Source organism: Bison bison, unplaced genomic scaffold (assembly GCF_000754665.1).
Source record: "Bison bison bison isolate TAMUID 2011002044 unplaced genomic scaffold, Bison_UMD1.0 scf7180017864254, whole genome shotgun sequence".
In the NCBI taxonomy this organism is placed as follows: domain Eukaryota; kingdom Metazoa; phylum Chordata; class Mammalia; order Artiodactyla; family Bovidae; genus Bison; species Bison bison.
The window spans coordinates 4,490,870-4,503,032 of NW_011494826.1; the positions used below are offsets into that span (position 1 = coordinate 4,490,870).

Sequence of the window (12,163 nt, forward strand, 5' to 3'; positions counted from 1 at the left end):
GAAGCGGCCGAGGAGGTTGCTGCGGAGGCTGTTCTTGCAGTTGCTGCCGCTGCTCTACGACTTGCCCCTTCCCCGGTTCTCACCGCCCCGCTTGCCAAGCATCCCCCTCCCCACCTCCTAAGCTTCCAACTGCACCGGGACCCCGGGCAGTAGCGCCAGCTGCTAGTGCCGCTTCGTCCACTCAGTACCCTCGCTTCCCTTCTCCTCACCTACCAACTGTGAGTGAAGTGATCGCTTGTCAGCTCCTGAGTCCTCCGCCCCGCTGACCCCCGTGGGCCCCCGTCCGGGAAGCACCACTCCCGGCCGCGGCGGCAGTTCCTGCGCCGGGTTCCCCACTCGTCCGATTTACTGCCACAATCCACCAAATAACAAGCTGTTGAGCAGACTCGCTTCTACACGAACTCCTATTGGCTGCTCATGACGCCGAAGAGTTTCGGATTGGAGTTCGCTACCTGCCGTCCTCATTGGATGTAGCTCTGAAACTTCACGGATTGGTGCGAAAAACAGCAGGTAGGACATCTTCCACTTATGATTGGCTGTCCCCGAAGACTAACGTTACTGGAGAATCAGGTATTGAGTAAGCAAGTCCTGAAAAATGATTGGTAAAGACGACTACGGATGTGCTCGGCTGAGCACTGATTGGTCAATTGAGGGGTCAGGAAGAGCAGTGCGGCACGAGGATTGGCGGTGGAGTGTCCCATGGAAACCGAACCCGGAGCTGCGGCCAGGACTTACACGGGGGCGGGGCAGGGTCTTTCCAAGGCGCCTGCGCTGAACCAGCTTCTCGGCGCCATTTTGTCTGGGCAGAGGTGGCCGCAGCTGTATCGCATTTTATGTTTCTGGCGAGAGGAGAGCGGAATCTTTATCCCGTGAATTCATTTAACTGCGGCAGTCATCCGCCGGTTCCTTCAGGACAGCACCTAGTGAAGGTCGGAGGAGTCCGGATCTCTCAGAAAGGTCAGTTGAAAGAGGTGGTTGTCCGGTAGACTGGGGGATGGCGCAGCTCTAGCGGCACCGGCACCGGAAGTGAGGGGGCCGCGCGGCGGCCATAGCAGAGATCTCCCTTCGCCGGGGTGGGGAGCTGGTCGCGGGCGGGGCGGGGGACGGGCTGAAAGGGGGCGAGGCTTCGTCTCCCGCGGCCTCAGAGAAAGAGGCGGAGGGGACGTGCACGTCTCCTTCTCCGGACTGACCGTATGGGCTCCTTTGGGGAGGGTGAGGGATTTTCGGGATTCTGCTCATCTCAGAGCATTGCGTCCTCCCTTTGGAAGTGGTTTCGGCAGCTTGTCATGTTCTGCGACCAAGGCCACCGACTGAAGGTTCCTCACCAGTTAAGATGGGGAGGGAAGGGTTCTTAGTCCCATCCTGCGTGGGAAGGTGTTTCCGCGTGCTCTTCACGAGGTTAAGCAATGAGGAGACCGAAGGAAACGCTGAGTTTGGGTGCTGAGGAATTCGAATTCCCTTGTTAGCACGACTCTGCTTCTCTAACCACAGAAAAATGGTAGTGCCACAGTGCACGGGGCTCACGCTGCTTTTCGAAAGGAAAGAGCAGTGGATTTGCAGGGACTGAAAACACATTAAATTAAAGGACTTCCCCGATAGGACTTTATTAGGGCAGCTATTGATTTTGCTCCATGAGTAAGATCTTGTGCTCTGTTTCAGAAAACTCTCATTTGAAATGGTAGGAATAGAGTATTATTGGTTAAGTTATTTTAAAGATTGAAATAATTAAGGAAATGTAAAATATAGACAGTAATCCACGTTGACTAAATTTACTCGAGGACATCTTTACTAAAACTAAATCAATTTTTCACTCGCAATAGTTTTTTTCAGAATTATTTGTTAAGAAAATGTAATGCTTATTAGTATTTTTATTGAGTCACCTAATTACACTGATTTGAATAGCTGCTTAAAATGATCCTCGTAATACTTGTTTTGAACCCTATTGTTGTATTGGTGGGGCTCCAGACTAAAAAATGATCGAGTAATTTAATGATTTATTTGGGCTTTTTTAGCAGTTAGTCTGAAGAAAACAGAACAGCTCAGTGACAGACATCTGCAAGTGTTCCTGAGGTGAGTTCGAATGTCTGTAAAAATGTTTGGAATTGGGGAGAGTGCCTGGAAAGTTTTTTATGGATCAATAAGTAAAGCCATAAATAACAAAATCAAAGAGTGGTAGTTTAAAAAGTCTTTGGTCAAGGGTTCAAATGAAACTGTAATTCCCTTCCTGACAGTGATACTTTAGAAGGAAGTCTTAGAGTTAGGACACACATGAATTTGTTTACCCACTCATGCTGTTCCCATTTTTAGAATATTAAGTACTTAATACTTTTATCAAGGAATAATATGGCAATTTTAATGATTTTTTTCTCTCCATATTTAAAAATGTGGCATATAGAAAAGATGTTTCAGTAAGAATTTGGAAGTTAACCTTTTTTTTTTTTTTTTTAAGCAAATTATGGAATATGTAGTACTATTCAACTTCCCCAGGGGGTAATCACCTGTAATGCCACTGCCTGACTTAAAACTTATTATCTGATCCGAATAATGCCTGTCAGTGGGCATTTGGAAATTACCAAAAAAACAAAGGAGGAAAAAAAGTGAAGTGTCTTGTATCACCACCACCAAGAGGTGATTGCAGTTTATACTGTACTTATATATTATTCAGAGAGATTTCTCTTTTTCTCTGGTTTTGTTTTACAAAATAAAGGTCATTCTAGTCGTGCTCATTTTGTCATTCAAGTTTTTTCTTTGTGGGAAATACTGGGAACATATGCGTTCATGGTTGCGTAGTGTTCTGTAGGATAAATATGCCATATTTTATGTAACCAGATCTCTTAATTTTTGTAGTAGCAATAATATGTCTGAATATCCTTGTGCGTGTTTTACAAAAGATATTCTCTGAGAACTGGTGTCTATGACTAAAATTTCTACGCATCTAGGTATTTCCTGACATGCCCGATTATTTCTTCAGAATAAATTTCTAGAAGTGGAAATAAAAGGGCAAAGAAACCATACCACTGTCCTTCAAAGCGTTTGCTCTTACTTTTTTTCTTGTACTTTTTCCTTTCATTATTCTCTTTCCTCTCCTGCCCCCCTTTTCTTTATATAATTTAGCTTTATTTTTGAGCTTTATCTCCTGGGTCTCTGTTTAGTCAGGTAAAATTATCAAGTCTTTTGTGTCACCCATATAGTAAAATAAATGAGAATTTTTTGGACCTTAGGAGTATATTCTTAAAATTTGTTTTTTTGCTCCAGTACAGTTAGGCGTTTGTACAGTGAAACATTTTGTTATGCAAAAGTGACATTTCGAGTTACTAAAAACAAATTATTTTTATGGTAGAGTTGGTTGAGATTAACTATGTTTCCATGTAACCTTCCTGAAGGTGAAGTGAAAGTCGTAGTTGTATCCAACTCTTTGCAACCCCATGGACTGTACAGTCCATGGCATGGAATTCTTCAGGCCAGAATACTGGAGTGGGTAGCCATTACCTTCTCCAGGGGGTCTTCCCAACCCAGGGATTGAACCCTGGTCTCTTTCTCATTGTAAGCAGATTCTTTACCAGCTGAGCCACCAGGAAAGCCCAAGACTACTGGAGTGAATAGCCTATCCCTTCTCCAGGAGATCGTGATCCAGGAATTGAACTGGGGTCATTCCCAGGTGCTTTTGTACTCATAGGACCCTCTGTGTGCCTCTCTCATCATGTTTAATCACTGTTAGGTTACCCTACCTGATATATTGTATGTATGCTATCACTATTTCTTATGAATCTTTATGTACTTTTATATAGAAAACGTGAAATAAGCAGACTTATGTTTTCTTTAACAGTAATTCTCTTCTGAAAATTTGTATTTCACCAGTGCCAGCTTAACTTTCAAATTTTTTTAATGTTTCAAATACTTGATTTAGTACTGAGTTGAATTGTAATTGCTCATGTAATAAAGATTTAGAGAACCATTAAGAATAGTTTAATAGACAAATTCATGACATTTGTCTTTTTTTTTTTTTAAGATTTTATGATACTTTAGTGGAAGGTAACTAGAGGTGAATATTAACTGAACACTTACAAATTATCTCTTAGGAATAAATGAAAGAAAATTAATTTTGATAGAATTGGGTTTTGTAATCTATTTCAGTGAGCCCAAATTGTTAGACTAATGTTTCTACAGAATCAAAATTGTCAAGTTTTTAATAATGGTTTTATGAAGAAAAACTATTTTGAAAGCAGAATATTTTATTTATTTGGTCAAGGATTCAAACGAGGGTATAAAATCAGCTTCATGGTCATGATATCTTAGGGGCTTCCCCAGTGCCTCAGTGGTAAAGAATCCATCTGCAGCACGTGAGTTGCAGGTTTGATATCCCTGGGTCAGAAATATCCCCTGGAGGAGGGCATGGCAACCCACTCCAGTATTCTTGGCTGGAGAATCCCATGGACAGAGTCTGGTGGGCTACAGACTACAGTCCGTAGGGTTGGAAAGAGTCAGACACGACTGAAGGGACTGAGCACGCACATGTGATATTTTAGACTGAAATCTCAAAATTAGAACATCCCTATGAATTTTTTTTTACCCATTGGTGGTGTTCCCATTTCTGAATTTTTAATGACAGAGCACAGTGAATGTGTTTGTGATTTTTTTTTTTTTTTTTTTAACCTATGGTAAAACACTTGACATACAAAGGTCTCATCAGGAAAAGTGTTTAGAAATGAAGCAAAACAGTCTATTCTGTGTGTGGGGGCTATATAACATACTCAAAAAAGCCTTTTGTCTTCTAGAGGGAGCCTCACTCTGGAAAAATGGAAAGGTGTTCCAGTTTTTAAAAGACCTGGATCTGCTATCTGTTGAAATTATATTTCTGGTATGCAATTTTACTTAAATATTCTTTAGTAATCAAGATGGGGTGTGTTACTATTATATATCTGTCTCTTTAAAAATGGTAGAATTTGTTCCACTGTACAGTTATCTCTGAATGTCATAGAGCAAATTGCTGTGTTGAGTGTAGCTGCTTTCCTAATGGTGTCCTTATTTTTTGAGAAGTTACTAAATTGGCTTATTTGCAGCCAAAGCAGCCTTCGTAAAACTATATGGTCTTTTGCCCTAGTAGATGTCTTATTTTGATTTAAATCATGGCGTATGAGAAAAATAGATTTGTCAAAGTTCAGTGTATAGTTAAATCTAATTGTTTTTTGCAACAACTTGGTTTTATAGTACAGAACAAAAAGAAATATTTTTAGCCATCATTGAAGACTTTTCAAGGTTAATGATATGTAGTATGTAGAATTAGAAGAAAGGAAGTCTTTCTAAGCTGATGAAGGTTGTGAACAAGGATGCAGTACTTAAGAAAAGCTGTGTTTGGGACAACGAGAAACCAGTTTGGAAAGGATGGCTGATTAAAGATTACCTTGGGAATATTGTGTGAAGCCCACTTGTCAAGGTTTCTAGAATTAATTGCACATCAGAATTTTATATAGTGCTTGTTGTGTTGTATAGGTTTGGAAACTTCTAGAGGGCCTTGAGAGCTGGGTCGTGAGCAGAAAGTGATTATGTTTTTGTTTTATTTTCAGATTTTACAAATAAAGATGGAATTTAAAAATTACTTCTAATTCCACCCTAACATTAGATTTTTTAATTTGCTTCTTCCAGTCTTTGCACATATACTTTTTTTTAGACTTAGAGAAATTTTTGTTTTTCTTCATTCCTTAATATTGTAATAGGTATTCAATATGACTGCACAGCCTCCACAGTAATTTTAATGTCTGAAAGTTTTCTGTCAAACGGTTTTATGTCTAACTTTATTTTTCTATTGCTTACCCATAGAAAAATTGTGCTATAATTATCATCTGTGCACAGAGAGTATTTTCTGTCTTTTGCACTGTTCTTTTAGGATTGATTTAAAGGGTTTAATTCATGGCATAAAAATGTGTGAACATTTTTATGACTCTTTGAAATGTTGCCATGTTGTTTTCCGAAATGAGTTATAATTTACATTGTCACCTTTCCTGTGAGTTTAACTACCAGCCTTGCTGCTGCTAAGTCACTTCAGTCGTGTCTAACTCTGTGCGACCCCATAGGCGACAGCCCACCAGGCTCCCCCGTCCCTGGGATTCTCCAGGCAAGAACACTGGAGTGGGTTGCCATTTCCTTCTCCAATGCATGAAAGTGAAAAGTGAAAGTGAAGTCGCTCGGTTGTGTCCGACTCTTAGCAACCCCATGGACTGCAGCCCACCAGGCTCCTCTGTCCATGGGATTTTCCAGGCAAAAGTACTGGAGTGGGTTGCCTTTAATTATAATCATTTTTGCTGATTCAATAGGTACAAAATATGTTGAACTCTAATATTTTTGTTGTTAGCTAATGAAATGGGACCTTTATCCATAATTTCACTTACTGATTATTAGCAATGGACAAGTTGTCTTTTCAAGGCTTTTGTTCATTTATATATTTTAGAGTTTTGATATTTTGTTCCCTAATTCTTTTGATTTCATTATATGTTTAGTAGTAAGTTGCTGCAGATACTTTTGCATAAAGATTTCCCTTTTGATTTCATTATTTTTGTTGAGGGTTTTTGAGTAGATACAAAATGTATAATTGGAAAATTACTTGGAAACAGTATCCAGTATGACTAGAGAAGTGACACAGGAATTGCAGGTAGAGAAACCATGAAGATACTCTTGTGGGGGTGTCAGTATGAGGTGAAACTAGAGTGAGGAGGGCCTGGAGAGAAGAATAGGTGAGCACAAGATTGTGAGAAAGAGAGTGGATAGCATTTGATTTCCAGTTGATGACAGAAGTAAACAAGAAGGAAAAAAACCTCAAGATTCTAAAAAGTGGGAAATAGATGGTGCCGTTAATAAACTTGGAAAGGCAGAAGAGACTACTGGTTGGTAAGGAAGGTGAAATCGGTTTTAAACCTGCTAGTTAGAGCTTGAACAGGAAGTGTGTGTTCTTCCTTTAAGGCACATGCTGGACCTTGTATTGTTTTCTGTATTCTGACTTTCTGGCCGTGTGATGCAGCCTGTGGGATCTTACTTCCCCAACCAGTGAAAGTGAGGAGTGCTAACCACTGGACCTCCAGGGAGTTCCCTGTATTCTGACTTTTAATTCCATTATTCCATTAGATGTTTTGGTGCTTTTATTAGGGCTTTCTTAGTTCTGAGTTTTAAAGTACAACTTGGAAAGCAAAGTTGAAGTGGCTTATTAAGTAAAATAAACGGAGGAAAAACGGATGATTCTTGAACTAAGAAAGGTAACATTTACATTATATCTCAAGTACTCATAACTGGCAGTTTGTGCCTTTTGACTACCCTTATCTAATTCCCCCTCCTCATACTCCCCACCTCTGGTGACCACAAATCTGATGTCTTTGTTTGTTTTGAAGTATAATTGACAAACTACTGTGTGTTGGTTTCTGGTACACAGCATAGTGATTCGATATTTCTATATATTTCAAAATGAGTACATTGAAAATTGGTAATTCTAGCTATCATAGTTTTCATTTTTGAAAAAAATTAAAATATTTATTTTGTATATTTCAAAGACTAAATCACTTTAGTTACTTAGAAGATTTAGGTCTCCCCAGTATCCCCACTAGAATTACAATTTTTAAAATTATTCAGGAATAGCAAAGAAGATACTTAAGCTTTGGAATATATAGATGTGGCCAGGCTTTTTGTGGGGATGGGTGGTTTAGAGTAGATTTCTTAACCTCTGCCTCAGCTATATGATAGGGATAGTAATAGAGCTGACTTGGTTAGGATTAGTATTGAATGAGTTAATAGATGTAAAGTACTTATAATGATGCTAGATATTAGGTGGTGGTGTTAGTGTGTGTGTCCTGTTACATAACGTTTGTCATTCCAAGAGAATTTTATATTTATATACAGAAATAAAGCATCTAGACTCTTTTGTCTCCCCTTCCTGAAGGTCATATCAACCTCTCTCAAAACTTCATACTTCCTCCCTTCAGGTATTACTTGCTACAGTCACACTAAAATTATCGTGGCTATCCTACATAAGCTCTGTATTTTCCCAGTTCTTTGTTTTTATTCATACTTTTCTCACCATCTACAGTGTTGCCCTATTGTCAAATATTCAAAAGCTTCTTTTTTAAGTGATGCTTTCTTGGTATTTCTGCAGCTATAGGTAATGTGTCCATATGAATTTCATGTATTTCCTTTTGCATAATTTATACCACTTTCTATATTGCTTTATTACCTTTTTGTCTACTTAAATGTCCTTCATAAGTTATGATATCTTAGAATTGTACCTTATTCACCTTTGTAGGTTTAGAACCTGTCACAGGCCTTGGCACTTAGAAGGCACTCATTTATGGAGTAACAGTTTATAAAAAATATAGCAAGGTAAAAGGTGATAGTTAATGGAGAATGCATCCCAGTAAAAATGTGCTTTGTCAGTTTTTGTACACTAGGAACAACCTGCCTGATGAGTTACTTAAAATGAGATCACTTGAGGTTTAGGAATTGGGTCAGATTCCAGAATGTATAGTGGGCTAGATGACTCTGGGGACTATCCACAGGTCAAGGATTTTCGTAAGAATGATTTCCTATTGCTTTATAAAGGCTAGTATGTCTAATTAACCACCAGAGGGATTGTTTTTCTGACAACCAAATTTTCACAGGTCTGCCTGCCCACCAATCTTCCTCATTTTCAGTGGTCCAAATTTGTGAAAAGTTTGGCCAGGATTAAGGGTACATTTGCTGCCAGTAACAATATACAAATGACCTGACTCAGTCAGTTATTGAACCCATAATCTCTCTCTCCAAGTACATTTTTCTTAGCATAATACCATAATGCCTCTAGACATGAAAGGAGGAGTAGGCTGAAAATAGGAACTGGGTGAGATAGTATTTATATCCCTAAAAGGTTAACTGATACTTAACAACCCCTGAAAATCAGAAGTATCAGACATTGACTTGATAATTTTAGCACTTTAAGAATTTGCTGCTATTCCTGCTGAATGGGTTCAAATTGACGGAAGCTTTAATGTCCTTACCCAGTTTCACTGCTTTGTATCTCACAAGTGTTCTGACAAAACAGATTCTTGGAATTATAGCTAAGCAAGGTCGTTGATTAATTTCATTGTAGTGATGTTTCTGTTCTGTGTGTGTGTGTGTACTTCTCATACACCCAACAAATGAAAGTACAGTGCACTCATAGTTTTTTTCTCCTGTAGTTCACTTTTTAAAAAACTCTGTTGTGACCGGCAAATTAATTTTATAACCTACAGATGTGAACCTGCTTTTGAGGCGTAGAAAAATGGACCTAACAATGGTTTACATTTATTTGGTAGGTTTTAACATTTACAAGGCACTTTGAGATATTGCTGTACCCTTAAGTGTGACAGCTTAAAAGTGAAGGTACAAACTGTTACCTGAAAATGCTTCTAGTTGTTTTCAGCAGCAGTGAAATGGGGTGTAGAGGGTGGCAACTTGAAATCATGGGGGAGGATTCTTTTTTACTTACGGTATGTTTGATAGTGTATTATTGATTCTGCTAATCCTAACAGCCCATTTAAGGGTGTATATTTATTTGTAGTTAGCGTGAGTCTTTGTATTTCTTAGTCTTTAGATCCAGACATAAAACTCCTTTCAGTGTTTGTATAGTTTTGGTGGCTTAGCTTTTGGTCAGACAGGGTAAGGAGGGGGATTCTTAAATGAAGTAACATAACAAAAGGAAAACCATCTTCCTGTTTCTTATTTCTCTATGTATCATGTGATACTGTCTTTTTAAGACCTTTAAAATGCCAAGGGAAGCTTGGTAACCAAGGCAGGGTTTTGTTGTTTTCTTCTCAAATTTGTAGTTCTGCATTTTATTACACAGTCACGAAGAACTTAGTCTGTTACCAGTAAAAACTGAAGCCGCAAGACTTGCTTCTCTATGCTGCCAAGTACTTCCTGTTTTGTCAGATTTCCATTTAGGGAAAAGAATGGATTTAGAGTAGACAAGCCTGAAAGCATATCTTCTGAAACTCATTTTGAAAGCTGTCCAAATACCTAGATTGGGGGAAAGGGGATGGCACGTCCTGTCTTCACATGAAGTCATTTGTCAGAAAGCTTCATTTGGCTTATCATGAAAGGGTTGCCAACAAGGAAGAAAAACTTTGTTGTCAGAAGTAATTGCTAAAGTATAAACTTGCCAGCACTGGTGACTTGCCTGTTAGGCTTTCCATGTCAAACGTGTTTCAGTCTGTTGAGTGAATTCATTGTATTGCCTGTGAAGGAAGTTTTATCTGTGTTCATTTCTAGTAGACCTTTCCTCTAGAAATATGTAAGAACTGCATTCAGCCACATTTATTCCATTTACAGTAGGGACAGGTGAAGGATCAAACAGTGATTAATTGAAATGGGCTACCTTGTGAATATTGAATATCTTTGGGGAAAAGGTTGCCATAAAATGATGTTAATCTCTTGTTAAAATAATAAACAACATTTATGTAAATAGAATTATCTGTCACTTATTCTTTATCCAGATAGCTCAGTGGTAAAGAATCCACTTGCCAACATAGGGGATGCAGGTTTGATGCCTAGGTCAGGAAGATCCCCTGGAAAAGGAAATGGCAACCCACTCCAGTATTCTTGGCTGAGAAATTCCATGGACAGAGGAGCCTGGTGGGCTGCAGTCCATAGGGTTGCAAAAGAGTCAGATACGACTTAGTGACTAAATAGCAGTAACGTTTTTATCCTATGAATTGAACTTCAAATTAGGTGTTAATAGAACATGTCAGTAGAAGATGCTTTCAGTGTAAACCTGAATCCCTTTATATTGCTGGTAAGGGAGTCTTGTGTTCAGGTTCTTTGCAACGGCAGAACTGAGCCCACATGTAAAATTTTCTTTGACTGTATTGACCTTGCCTGTTTTAAATCAGAGCTGTTTTTCTCTCTTGACCTGTTCGTAAAATATAAAAGATGCTCTTTTTTTTAAGTTGCTTTTTAATCTCTGAACTCTTACGCATTTTTTTTTTCCTTACCAGCTACCTGGCTCTGTCCCTCTTCATGTTGAAGATGTTCAGCTGATGTTGAATCAATGAGATATTAGAAACCATCTATTATAAAGTTTCTACCAGATATTTCTTTTTTTCATCTAGTTTGGTGCTCCTATTTCTGAAAATTGTTACTTTAAAATCCAGTGGAAAAAAGTTTTCCCAAGTACCCATCATGCCCTACAGCTTCATCCTCCATTTTGCTATACATCAGAAATCTAATCTCTTAAAACTCTTTAATAACCATTTGTTGCCATATTCTTTTTTAAGCTGTATGCAAATCAATGATTCTCACATTTTAGTGTATTCAGTAGCATTACATCAGGTACTTGTTCAAAATAGATTCATGGGACTCAATTCAGATTTCATGAATTCACTTCTTTGGAGAATTACTATGCAGGTGGTCTCTTAACCAGATGGAGAAACAGTAATCTGCTGCATGTACCATTTATTATGTCTTCTTCATATTCTTACATGAAATATTCTTTTTACTTTGTTTCTATTATTGACATCTCAGTTTTTTCCTATTAATTGTTGACATCCTTAGTTTTTCTCCTAAACTCAGTGATTGAAGAGTTTCTCCACCAGATATCCGGGAAACAGTCCAAGATTCCTTTCCTTATTTGTCAGGATTTATCACTTCACCTTCCCAAAGCACACACTTTTGGAGGTTAGTATATACATACTGGCTGTGTGGACATAATAATACATGCACATGTATTTCTAATATATCTTGCTAGTGATTTTTAAAGGTCTTTTTCCCAAAGGGGGAAGAATTGCATAATACTTAGTTTTATTTTTAATTTTTCCTGGCAATATATTGTAGACATCTAAATATTTACATTGAATCTTTACTGTGCTGTCACTTGATTGCTGCTGACTCTTAAACCCAGTCTACTAAAGGTGGGTTATTGTTTTTCTATGTCAGATTTTCCCATATTACATTAGCCTTGAAGCCTATTGACTTTTCCCCAAAAATTAAGTTTTTATTAAATTCCATATTGATTGTATAGTTGAACTCATTTAAATGATTTTTCCTAAAATTCCACTTCATGGTTCCACATAGTAAAAAATCAAATTCCAATCATACACGTCAAACACAAACTCAAGGGCCCTTGCTCTGTAACAGTCTTTATAATTACACCAGCATTTACTTTAAGAATTGT

The 12,163-nt window shown here is 38.3% G+C and overlaps 1 protein-coding gene and 1 long non-coding RNA gene across 5 annotated transcripts in view; one reads left to right on the forward strand and one right to left on the reverse strand.

Annotated features, from left to right (window-relative positions):
- ARID4A (AT rich interactive domain 4A (RBP1-like)) overlaps positions 1-689 on the reverse strand; it is a 62,386-nt gene extending 61,697 nt beyond the window's left edge. Inside the window, exon 1 of one of the 2 annotated variants that reach the window (XM_010847678.1) lies at positions 210-689. The gene's annotated coding sequence lies outside the window, so the exon portion shown is untranslated. The remainder of the gene's footprint in view (positions 1-209) is intronic. The other variant, XM_010847680.1, reaches the window with a different exon arrangement.
- Positions 690-751: 62 nt separating this feature from the next.
- LOC104994193 overlaps positions 752-12,163 on the forward strand; it is a 14,539-nt gene continuing 3,127 nt past the window's right edge. The window contains exons 1-4 of one of the 3 annotated variants that reach the window (XR_825922.1): positions 758-957; positions 2,013-2,070; positions 4,776-4,858; positions 10,989-11,243. This is a non-coding gene — a long non-coding RNA (uncharacterized LOC104994193). Of the gene's footprint in view, positions 958-2,012; positions 2,071-4,775; positions 4,859-10,988; positions 11,244-12,163 lie in introns of those variants that run through there. The other 2 variants (XR_825924.1, XR_825923.1) reach the window with 2 other exon arrangements.